Genomic DNA, 12,144 nt, shown 5'->3' with positions numbered 1-12,144 from the left:
ATTCCTGTAGCAGTAACCTTGGGGCAATATTTGTCTGTCATAACCCCAAAGCAGATCAACTAACATTTAGGGACTAATCTGATGCCCAATCCAGTCAGCGTGAATTTTTCTATTTATTTACTTCCATGGCCACCAGATCAGACCTTTGGGGACTGTGAGATATCGCACGAGCTCCCGTTACCGCTGGAGCAGCTGTACGTGGGCGAGGAGCAGGAGTCCGGAGCTGCTGGGAGGAATCTGGTCCTGGCTTTACCAAGCAGCAGGAACATCACCCAGGGCTGGAAGGTGGCACATACAGACTCTTGTTTTGTGCACCGTGAGCCTGTGCTTGGTACAGGACACACCAAGCAGGTCCTTTGGGACCTTTCCGCCCCCAGGGCACGTGTCCCCTGGGGTATCCCAGCCCCACATGTGCCAGCAGCTTTATGAGGTCAAAGCCTGTTCTCACTCCCCCCAGCATGGACCCAACTCCAGAGCTGACTTTTTGGGGTTTATCCTGCATTTAAGTGGGTATCTGGGAAAAAAAGGGCTCGTGGCGGAGGGGACTGCGTGCTTCAAGGTGCTGCAGCAGGCTCGGAGAGTCCACTTATTTCCGAGTGAAGATGGATACCTCGAGAGGTTCTCCTCACCAGTAAATAATTCATAAAAAACAAACAAGCCCGGGTCTGTTTGAATTAGAACAAAATATTTCTTTAGAAAAGTGAAGTGATTAAGCGCAGGAGGAGCTGGAGATGACAGCTGGTGTCTGCAGCTCCTGATGAGTCACCTTCACTCGCCGTGGCCCCTCTCCCTGGGAAGCTCGGCGGCGTTTTTTTTTAACCCTTCGAGATTCCCAGGAATGATTTGTCACCGGGGTTATTAGCATTTCTCCCTTGGTATCGACAGCTTGTCTTTCCTCCTTCTAACCGGTGAGTGATTTCTTCACACGCTCGCCAAATATAGCCAAATCACCATGGTAAACGTATCGACAGAATCATATTAACAGCTGCTGAGCATTTACAGGGCCGTAAGTTATACAAAAAAAGAAGGAAGGAAAACACACATGGAAATAAACCAACTCTGATCAGCAGTGACAAGCATTTATTTAGGACTCACTCGCTGGAAATATTTTTTATGCTTTAATTGCCAATTATAGGCTCCTGTGGAGGGGTGGCTTTGGACAAAACCATCTCCTCAAACCAGAGCACCGAGGCAGTGCTGAGCACACCCTGCCTGGGTGTATCCTAGGGAAGAAGGATTTGTTCTTAAAGGAGGAATTTCCATGGGGTAAAGCCCTTGTGAGAGCATGAGAGAGGCTGACACGGGGCACAGTAGGAGAAGTGATCCTGCTTTGGCCTCCTGCTCCAACCAGGACACTCTCACCATCCCCTACCTGCCTCCTCACTCGTGGTTACGGCTTTATTCAGGGACACACAGCAAAAAACCTTCCTGTAGGGCTCTGAATGCTTCCTTTGCAGCCTGTTGGGAATTAGTATCAAACTGGGGCTAGCACCAGTTTTTAAGGCACAATTTGAGTATCTCGGGTGCACCCCTCACTGCAAGAGTTTACATTTTAATGTCTGCCACCTCGGGACCCGCAAGGACTGCTCTGCCACTCCGGCATTTGGGGAGCAGCCCTGGAAGGCAGCACATGGAGCTGCCTCGCTGCTTCCCACAGCTAACAGACTTCGTTACAGCTAACCATTAGAGTTGTTTTCTCTAACCACACTTGGACAAGCCCTCGCAGAGTTGAATTTCATGAGAGCTGTACTCAGCCGTGCGGCTTCCTCCTGCCTCAAAGGAAGAAATGGGCTGGGGTGGGGCTGGGGCGCTGTTAACATGCAGAGAAATGTGCCGAAACCCCAAAGGCGGGTGTGCCTCCTCTCCCTGCTCTCTCTCCCACATCCCCCTGCCTCTCCAAAAGCCCAGGCAGGGTATCTGCCATCAGCTGCTCCCCAGGACCTCCCCGTGCCACCTCGGAAAAGAGTTGGGGCTGAGGACTCAGGTGTGAGGCCCTAGGGAGCAAACCAAAGCCACAAGGCAGGGGGAAGGAACGGGCACCATCCAACACAGGGAGAAGCACAAGTCCACAGGGAAAGTGCTTCTTCCGTTCCCAGCTAATTTCCTCTGGCATTTTTCAAGCCAAACTGGGGGCTTGAATGTAAGCAACTTCTGCCTCCGCTGTCTCTGCTTCTCCCTGCCCTCCATGGAAAAATAGAGAGCGTACTGCAAACTGAAACACATAAAGTTAGTGTGAAACCTTTCTTTAAAAACCAGATAAAGAAGGTGCTTTATTTCTGTCTCTTCCCTCCAACTATCTTCCCTGTTCAGCTTCCTACCCTCATGCACGCCCTTTCCTTCCCCAAACTCAAAAGACCTACACAAAGAAAAGCACCCTCATGCCCTGTCCTACTCCATCCATCCTTGATGTCCCTCCCAGTCTTGCCTCTCTTCAAGCCCTTTTTCCAAGCACCCCAAAGGCTGCACAGTGGGGCTGCAGCGGGCTCACCCACAGCCCGGGTTTACAGCTGGTGTGCCTAAATCCACCTTAATAAAGTAAACTTAAGGCAGTGGCTGCAAAAGAGAGAGAAGCCCCCTCCATGCCCAGCCTCTTAGAAGCCACCACATGAAGACGGACAGACAGACACTGTGTCAAGCGGCTTGGAAAGGCACGGAGAGGTGGTGGAGGTAGGACAAGAACAGTGGCAACTGCAGCTTCAGTTCAAGCCATGTTGAAAATGTCCAAGCTGAGGCTTCGTCTGTGGTTGGGAAAGGCTGCTCTGACCCACAGGTGGGCTTCAGCAGTGCCCCATGGAGGAAGGCTTCAGCTGGACAGCCCTCCCCTTTCTGCTTTTTTTGGGGGGCTCTCTGTCCATTCAGGCCAGCACGCTGCAAAACACAGGGAGGCTGCCGCTTGCTGGGGCAGACACAGCCACCGTGTGTCCATGTGGCCCCATGGGGACACAGACCACCAGGGTTGTGAAGGAGACAAGGACCCCATCACCTCTCTTGTCTCCTCCACCATCTTTGAATGAACCAGCCCCAGAAAGGAGCTTTCTGGACCCAAAAAAAGAATTTCTTGGTGCTCCTTTTATCCAGTGCCTTTAAATGATATCTCAGACACCATTAGCTCTCCAAGACCCCTGCCCTGCTACTCCAGTGAGTATCTCCTTTGCTCTGTTGCAACTGGGGGTGGGCTGGGGATACAGAGCTATGACTGCCCATGGATAGCCCCATCGCCCTGCCCTGCTGCTGTGTCACCCGGACTGCAGACTCCCTGCCAGCTCCTGCAGCCTCTCACCGACGTGTCACAGTGTCCCCAGGCGGGCTGCCTACAGGGCTTTCCTCCATCCCTCGCTGTGTGCTCCTGCACCAGCTGGGAGCAGGGCCACAGGAGCCTTGCATGAGGTTGGGACTGGGGAATCACCCTCACATCACCTGTCCTTGTCACCTCCAGCATCACCCAGCTTCCAGAAAATGAAATACCAGCACACCCAACCCCAAAACACCATGGCTTTGAATTCACGCAGCTACCCCAGAGGGATGAATGGATACGAAGCCATTTAAAAGGAGTGACCCCAAGGGAGCATGTGAGCCGCCCAGGACCAGCACGTAAATCTCTCCTTAGCAAATCCGCCTTTTAACAACGCGTTCAGCAGCCAACAAAGACTGTTTCCCAAGGAGGAGCCCTTCCCTTCCCTTCCCTTCCCTTCCCACTCGGGGCTGGCCGGAGCCCACCGTCCCGCCTCACTCGTCCCCATCCGCTAAGCAGCAGCAGGTGCCTGGCGCCCTGACCGCCCTGACGCATCCCCACGGAGCTGCAGCATCACCAGGAGCAGGAAAAATAGATGAAACCTTATCTCCAGAAGAAATCTACATCAACTTCCATGAGTAACAACCTCCGGAGACCGAGCGAGGCAGCCGGCCTGGCCCCATGGCAGCCCCTTGCCATCGCATCGTGTGCCGGCACAGGGCCAGGAGGCACCCGGGTGCCAGGCGAGCACAGGGGTGGCAGGAGTTTGCTGAAGATGCTCAGGATGAAAGCTGCTCGAGCTGCTGTGCCAACGGTCGCATTCTGCATGTAGGAGAGCTCCCTCTAGGTTAAACACGCCGGTATTTCAGAAGCCATTGCTCATTTTTGGAGTCCTCGTTCTGCCCCGCTGCCTGTCTCCAAAGGAGCCTGGGTGCCCATGCCATGCAGAGGAACAAACGCACGCCTCGTCGAGAGCAAAGTGGCATGATTTCATTCCTCCTGAGGATCTACAGCAGCAAGCAGCCTCTGGGGACTGATGTCCCCTCTGTCCCACGTGCGTGCACACACCCTGCTATGTGCACACCCGTGTGTCTGCTTGTGCCCCCATACCTCCCCTCAGCGTTTCGACAGAGCTGCTCAGGCACGTTCAGCCCCTAGAGCCACACCAGGGACTGAGTCCACCCACGGCTCCTCCAGCCAAAACCCCGATCTTTACCCCGACCCGAAACACGTATGAATTATTCCACACGCCGGTGCGCGGTGGGGTTCAGCAGAGGCTTTTAAATTCGCAGAACTAGAAAAATCAGATGGAAAAGACTTAATGCCAAAAAATGCAGGACCGTTCCCTGCAGTAGTGTCCCAGGAGCTTTGAGCAAACTAGTTTTAAACATTGAAGTCTTTAATACAACTTCCTGTTTTATTTTTATTTTACCTAGGCTGGTATTTACTAATAAATATGCAGCTCGCTGTATACAGAACAGCGGGTAGCTCCCATTTACAGCTGAATATAACTGACTGCGATGTTCAACACCCTTTGCTATGCAGTATAATACCCACAATAAAACACATACCATATTTGCAACTGTGTCCACGCTACTATTCTGGTACGTGACACACATTAAGAAACAAACCCAGAACATAGAAAAGAATTTACCATTTACACAAAAAAAGATGCGTTGGGATTTTCAATAAGATCTGGCATAATACAGTATCATTTTTATATCTCGTCTGCTCCCTTGGTCTTGCAGGTTTAATACCTTTTTTCTCTCTGTAACCATAAACCTATACCTTGTATATAGATTTTTTTTAAGCATAACATACTCTGCAAGTGTGTATTTATAAAACTTTGCCATTGAAATATAAGAATTGTCAGAATGACTCAGTCCAAGGTCCATCCAGGCCAGTATCCTGCTTCCAGCAGCTTTTCAGGTTAATATGGATGAGGCAGACAAAAGGGTTTACCACAGCACCCCTCCTTTTACAGCCGTGTTAGCAGTGGCAGCGCTGCCTATGGATGCCTACAGAGCACAGCAGACGGGGCACCAACATCAACCCTGCAGGGAGGGAAACTGAGGCAGGGGAGAGGGAGAGGAGCCACCAGGAGCCCCTGCTGCCCCCTCCAGCACCGCATCCTGCCCCGCAGAGGGGCCACCAGCCCGGGGGCTGCTCTGGGAAGAGTTAATGGTGGAGGTGGCGAGCCCGAGCGCTGCAGGTGTCTGCTTTTAATTCTCTGCCGCTCTTCTCCCAAACAGCACCGGGGTTTTCGCCCTCCCTCCTTCTCCTTTACAACCGAGTGCTTAGCATAGGAAGGGGGGCGCGGGGAGCCAGGGCAGCCGGGAGAGCTCCTGCAGCCCCTTGGAGGCAACCTGAGCAGGCGCGAAAAGGCAGCTGGCTGGAGCCCAGCGAGAGAGCGGGGACCGTGGGACGAGTCTTTTCACATCTGGTTAAGTACTGCTAAACCCTCCGACGAGCTGCCTAATTATTACAACACTTCTGCTGAAAAATTAACGTGCTTGGCCGGCTGCACTGGGGCAGAAAGGGTAGGAAAGCAGCTGTCAGGATGCAGGCAGCGATGGGAGCACCAGGAAAGGAGGTTTGCGGCTCGAGGAAAGGGCATCGGCATCGTGCTGAGAAATCGAGGCTGTTTTCTCCCTGTTTTTTCTGCTTCATGGCCCCCAGGACAGGGAAGTGCCAGCAGCGCTGGTGCTCCAGCCTGATCACCTCCTTGCTAACAGCGAGCAGAGATGCTCTGTTCACCACTCCGTGCTCAGCCCTCCTTTCAGTGGCTTTGACACAACCCCACCAGGCACCTTATTTCTGTCGGTCCCTATGGGTCCTGTAGGCACAGAGGCACCGCTCACTATTCGTATGCGCATCTCCCTGCAAAACCCACTTAGAAAGGGCTGCGGAAAGGAAATAAATAGCTCACTGCTACGGCTCCCCCAGGGTGGCCTTCTCCATTTCGGGTTATCGCAGGCGTGCTGGTGGGTAAGGCTGTTTCTTCTCCAGCTGCAGTGTTTTTAATCTCGCTCTCTACACAAAAAGGTGGGCTTCTTTCCCGAGAGGTGTCCGAGCACACCCAAAGAACTCAGTACAAGCAGCAGCCCGCTGGGCGCCTTTTACCCACAAGCGTTTGATGAAATTAATGACACAAAACTAAGTATAAAGGCTAAGACAAATAGAACTGGCAACAACTTGAACCTTTGGCCTGTCCTTTGAAAGTCTCTGGCAAGTCTCAAATCTTCTTGATCTGCTCACTAAAGGGATGACTGTCCCACAATTATTTTCCAAGCATTTGTTGGCAAGTTGGAGGAGGAAAAAGTCATTTCGCTGAAGCTGTTAGTACAAAAGCTCAGCTCCAGCCAGGGCCCTGGACTCCACTTCAAATTATAATATTTTAAGTACCTGAAAATAAATATTTTGTCAGCTGCTGAGAATTAAGAAGTAGCTTCGACCTTTCAGAGAAGGGAACCCTGCGGAGAGCGGCGAGCCTCAGAGAGTTAGCTGCAAAACAAGCTCTGCCCGAGCCATCCGACCTGCCTGGCGCACACATCCTCCCCATCGCTCAGCACCCACAGCCCTGGGGGGCACGACGGGCTCTGCTGCACCCCAACCTTCCCGTCTGGGCAGGGTGCTGGGGAGAGACCCTAGGATAATGTTTTATGGATGCTGGGAGCGAAAGGAGCATCCCCGAGACAGCAACGGAGCGGTGGCAGGGCTGCCGACAGGGCTGCCAGCCCACTCCCGCGGTGCTCATTGCTGCTATTGTTCCGGGCTGTCCGAGGAATTTCATCCACTTGCACGGGGATTAAAAATGCCTGCTGTTGTTTCCTAACAGGGACACTCGCTCCGATGGCGGCCGGGCACCTGGGTGGATGTGCTGCCCGGCTCTCGGCCGCCAGGGCGACATCGAACACTGTTTGTGCTCCGGCACCCGCACAAAGCAGGAGATCTCCGGTTCTGCAGCAGAGCTCAAAGAGTTAAATCCGCCTCCCTTCCCCCCAATCTTTCTGCCTTTGGCCTTTAGATCAGCCCTGGTTGCCAATGAGGACTCATCGAAACACCACGAGGCTGGGCCTGTCAGGAAGGAAACCAGCGCGTCCAGAGTTTTGTTGTTCTAAAGACTTTTTTTTAATTTTATTTTACTGCTCAGGAAGGAAGCCAGAGCCTGTGCTTCAACTCCAAGAATGTCGATTACTCATCCTTCCCTGCATTATTTCTTTTATCTCTCACTTTTATCTACCTTACTCCAAATTTTTTCCCCCTTTTCTTTTTTCTCTGCTGTTCCTAGCCACTGTTTTCAGCAGTTCATCCAAGTTCCAGTGCCGAAAAATAAAACCCGGTGACTGTTTCTTCAGAAGAAATGATGATGCTACTGTTTATTAAGCAGGCCCCCAGCCCTCCCCCAGCCCCTCCAGCCAGCCATGTCACTGCGCTGCGGGTACCAGGGCTCCTGCTGCCGCCTGGGACCTGAGCCCCTCGGAGATGTGGATGCAATGCCCTCAGCTGTGCTGCGGGAACGGTGTAAGCCCTGCTTTAGAGATGTGCCCCGAGAAAGGGCTCTGCTTGTCCAAGGTCAACAGAGCCCACAGCACAACACGAGCTGCGCTCGGGGCTTTGCCCAGGCAGCCCTTCCCTCTTCCTGCTCCGCGGGCTGGGAGGAGCGGGCGCGCTGCTTTGTGCCGACCGATGTGCCCTTCACCTCTGCTATCCCAATGTTGGTCAAGCTGGAAACATGCAGCAAAAGTGAAATACCCGGCGTCTGAAGAACTCGCAGCACATCTCCTTAGCGTGGGTCTGGGGTCACCTGGACGCCAGCGAGCCACCTGAGTACACAGCAGAGGGGCCATCAGCGAGCGGTGTCGAACTGCCTCTCCTCTCGGGGCCCTTTCTGCAAAACCCATCACACCACACCGGGATTTCCTCTGCCTCTTTGCCCAGGTGCAGCTAACAGCCCAGACACAACAGGCAACGTCCAGGACAGCAGGGTCCCGCCTGGGTTTCATTGACACCGTAACCCCCCAGGGCACCCTGCTCACAGGGGGTGGGCGTGTGGACTCAGGAGGCTTGGATCCTCGCAGTGTTCCCAAAGAGACAACCCGAGGGGAAACATTTCCCCAGCTGAAGGCCCCTTCTTCCTTGAAATGTGCTGCAAACCCGGGGCCTGATCCATGCACAGCTTCCCCAGACGGCAGCAACATCTGAGACACATTCAAGTGAGACCAGTTCAAGTTCTCTCTCCCCGGCTCTGCCTTCCCCTAACAGGATCTCCCTCTGTTTCCACAGTCAACGCGTTGTTTTCATTTTAAGAGGGAAAATAATGAGATGGTGGGAACATTACTTCTGGCTAATGGAGACGGAGATCTGCAGACTTTCACTGCTGAGTTTTTCCAATATATCCCCGTCCTGATCCAAATAGCATCACACTTATTTCAGTCCTGGGCGCAAAACATTGGCCAAATTGGGACAGAAATAACTTGTAGCCCCTTTCTGCTTCACACTCCCTCAAAGATCTCTGCAGAGCTTGCTGACGTTTGACTTCTGGTCTACAGACTCCCTGCCTCCCCCCGCACTTAATCTCCAGGCTCCCTCCACGCAGCCGTCCCCAAAAAATGCTGGCCCCGATGCTCAGCCTCCTCCACCCTGGTCCCATTCCAGTGCCCCAGGGGTCAAACTGGGGAGGGAGAAGAGAAGTGCTCGGGAGGGAAAACCTCTCTATAACAATTTTGCTGTTGGAAACAAGGCTGGAGGAGAAGGCTGAGCTGTGATCTGGTACCGAGCCTGCTCGCATGCCAGCGCAGCTGTCAGCACAGGCTCTCTATGATGAAGGATTGCTATCCTATGCCCCCTTATAGTGAGGGATGCTACAGGACAGACAGTTGCACATACTAAATGGCTTTGCAAGTCGGTTCATAAAGGGAAACAACACCAGAATCAGATGAAAAGGTTGAGACGTTTTTAATTTAAAATAACTTCATTAGAAACAAGGTGATTTGTACTGAAAATCCCGACAGAAAGACACGGGCCCATTAGGGCAGTCCCCTGAGCTGCACTTTTTGCTCTGCCCACAAACCCCAATGCACTCTGGTGAGGCTGGCACATGCAGCCTTCATCCCCCAGCTCACTGCTGACTGTCCCCCAACACTTTTGGGGGGCACAGCATCAGCAGAGGGACGCGTCCCAGCACTTGGCCCCCGCTCCATGCAGCAGTATCACACTTTCACAGAGCAGAGGCGGGTCTGCAGGACTGTACCAGAACAAAGCCAATGCCTAAAAGCCCTTGTGTCTTTCCAAATTAAAACCTGGACTTTGTTACTCTGTCTAGAGCCAGTTACCAAGAATCCGTGCTACTGCAGGAAAACAAGGACACGGCTTCCAGCTCTTCCTCTTACGGGTATCCAGAGACACGCAGCGCCTTCCTTTTCCCTCTGCAGAGCAGCCGTGTGCCGGGAGCCCAGTACTGACGAGAAAAAGTACAAAACACGGTCTTGCCCTGAAACGGTGATGAGAAAGCAGCTCTCATCTGCTACCAAACAAGGATGGTTTCAAAACAACTCTGATTAGAGACAATGTGAGGAAAAGCACCATGGAAGTGTCCCGGACCTGAGCTCAAGGAACATTTGCACTGTCACCAGGACTCCTTCCCCACCTTATCAGCATTTAAGACAATAAATCTTTCTTTTCCCAGATTTTCTTTCTCCCCTCTTCTGCTGTGCCAGGGACTCCTGTAATTCAAGATGCCAGCAAGCAGTTGAAGGAGAAAGTAATGCTGATGGCTAAGGGGCGCCTGGCTTATCACAGACACCATCAATGTTTTCAAAATAAAAGACAAAGAACAAGATGACAGACACAGATAGCACCAAACCCCACAGCCCGTGTTCAGGCAGAGCTCTCGGTGACTCCAGGGATGAGTCCCAGAGATGCTTCTTGTGTGTAATCCTGTGCCAAATTGGTGGGAAAAATAAGGCTGGATTACCTATGGTGGTTCTTGACTCCCAGCAGAAAAAGTGAACAAGGCCACATCAGCCACCATGCACCAGGAGACACGCACCCAGTCCTGGCTAGCATTCTGCAAGGTTCAGCCAAAAAAATATCCTAAAGGCAGTGGGAAATTGCTTCAGCGTGAAGACGGAAAGAAAACTGAATTCAGGGCAGGGAATTTGCCCAGAATGCCTACAACCTGCAAGTCTGCATGCGTGCTGGTGATTGCAAACACAGCAATCACGCAGGCCAGCAGAGCAAAACAGGCAAACAGAGAGGGTGCATAAAGGGGAGAGAGGCGTGCACGCGGGTTGGACACGCAGGGTGCAAACAGACGTGCCCTGCTGCAAAGGACGCTGCTCAGGAATTCGATACCACATTACAGAAGACAATTTCCCAGTTAGAAATTCATCACTCCCAAGGAATTCCAATTGCTTTGCATAGCCAAAAAAACATCCTCAGAAGTCCCCAGATTTGCTATTCTCTCCTGAAGGACAGGGGTGGAAAATCCGTAGGCTATCAAGCAAACAGACACGATCCAGGGCCACCATTGACATGAGCCGCCGGGTGGAAATTGTCACAATTCGCTGGCAGCGGCTGCTTTCCTTGGAACACAGCATTAGCAGAAAACAACTTTGCCCCCGCTATGAATTTGCATCAGAAATCCATAATAAAAATAAAGCCTAATATTATACAAATGGGTACGGTTCTCTATAGTGCTCCTGATGCAGATTAAGGTTAGACAGATTTCAGATGACAGTTATTTACCTCAGTCTAACACCATGTATGCACAAATGGAATTTATTTTATGGCTGCAGATATTAAGCAGAGGAAGAGATGAGAGGAAATCTTAGAGTCTCACGTAAAATATAATTACGTCTGTTTTCTGCTCCTTGGAAGGCAAACAAAGAGGGGAAAATGAATCTGCTGCTAGCATTTAATGGGACTTGTCTAAACGGTATCAAACAAATAACAACCGCCAACAATTCACAGAAGCCCTCACGCCTGGATTTTCCAGGGGGGAATTCTGGAAACTCTACGACCACGTTGGCTCCAACTGCTTCAGCCCCACGGAGCAGGGCTGGGCCCAGGGCACCTGCACGCCTGGGAACGTCCCTTTCCTTCGAGACTTTCAGATTATTAAAGAAGGAGAGAAGAAATCATGAAGGGATCGGTGCTTGCTGTCTCCCTCCTCCTTGCAAGGCATGCCCACTCCTCCTCGCCTCTCCCAAACTGCAGCCCTCGCAGATCAACCAGGAAACTGTCGCTAACTCTCGAATTTTGCAAGTTAGCAAGTGAAATAATAAAACAATGTTTTAACTGTCGGAGATCCTGGCTCTCAAAGTGCACTTTGGTCATTTCCTTTAATAACTGTAGTTTAGTGGTAATGATTTATAATAGTTCATAATATTCTACTGACTGTACTATATTAATAATACTAATACTTTGCCCTTGCACAGCGCCTTCTGTCAAAAGCTATGGGGCAGCTCGTGCCAGCCCCACGCTGCAGAGGGGCAGCCGTGCCCCCCAGCCTGCCCTGCTGTGGATTTGGGGTCCCAGCCCAGCAGGAAGCCCACCCCCACTACTCCGTTGGGACTTGGTGGCAGCAGCTGGGCCTGATCGATGGGGCTGGAGGCTTGATGTGATGAAATCCTTCTGGAGAAGCAGGGTTGGGCTAGTGGTTTGGGGCTGTGCTTTTGATGGGATGGACAGGTGGTTGAATTAACCGGGTGAGATGCAGGGTTTGCCCTGCAAGTGCTCTCCTGTGAGTGGTCAGACACACGGAGCAGAAGAGGGACGTCACGTATTTCCTGCACGTGTGCCCACCTGTGCAGGAGGAGGTGGATGAATAGGACATTGACGTTTTGCTCAGCCCTTTTGCTCCAGAGTTGCAGACTACATTAACAGGAATGGCCCCAGGAGCTGCTGGC

General features: G+C 52.1%; 1 protein-coding gene across 6 annotated transcripts in view; it reads right to left on the bottom strand.

Annotated features, from left to right (window-relative positions):
• Window positions 1-12,144, bottom strand: part of RNF220 (ring finger protein 220) — a 187,749-nt gene that overhangs the window by 164,036 nt on the left and 11,569 nt on the right. The window lies entirely within an intron of this gene.

This window comes from Aythya ferina, assembly GCF_964211825.1.
Source record: "Aythya ferina genome assembly, chromosome: 8".
Classification (NCBI taxonomy): Eukaryota; Metazoa; Chordata; class Aves; order Anseriformes; family Anatidae; genus Aythya; species Aythya ferina.
This window is presented reverse-complemented; position numbering and strand designations above follow the sequence as displayed.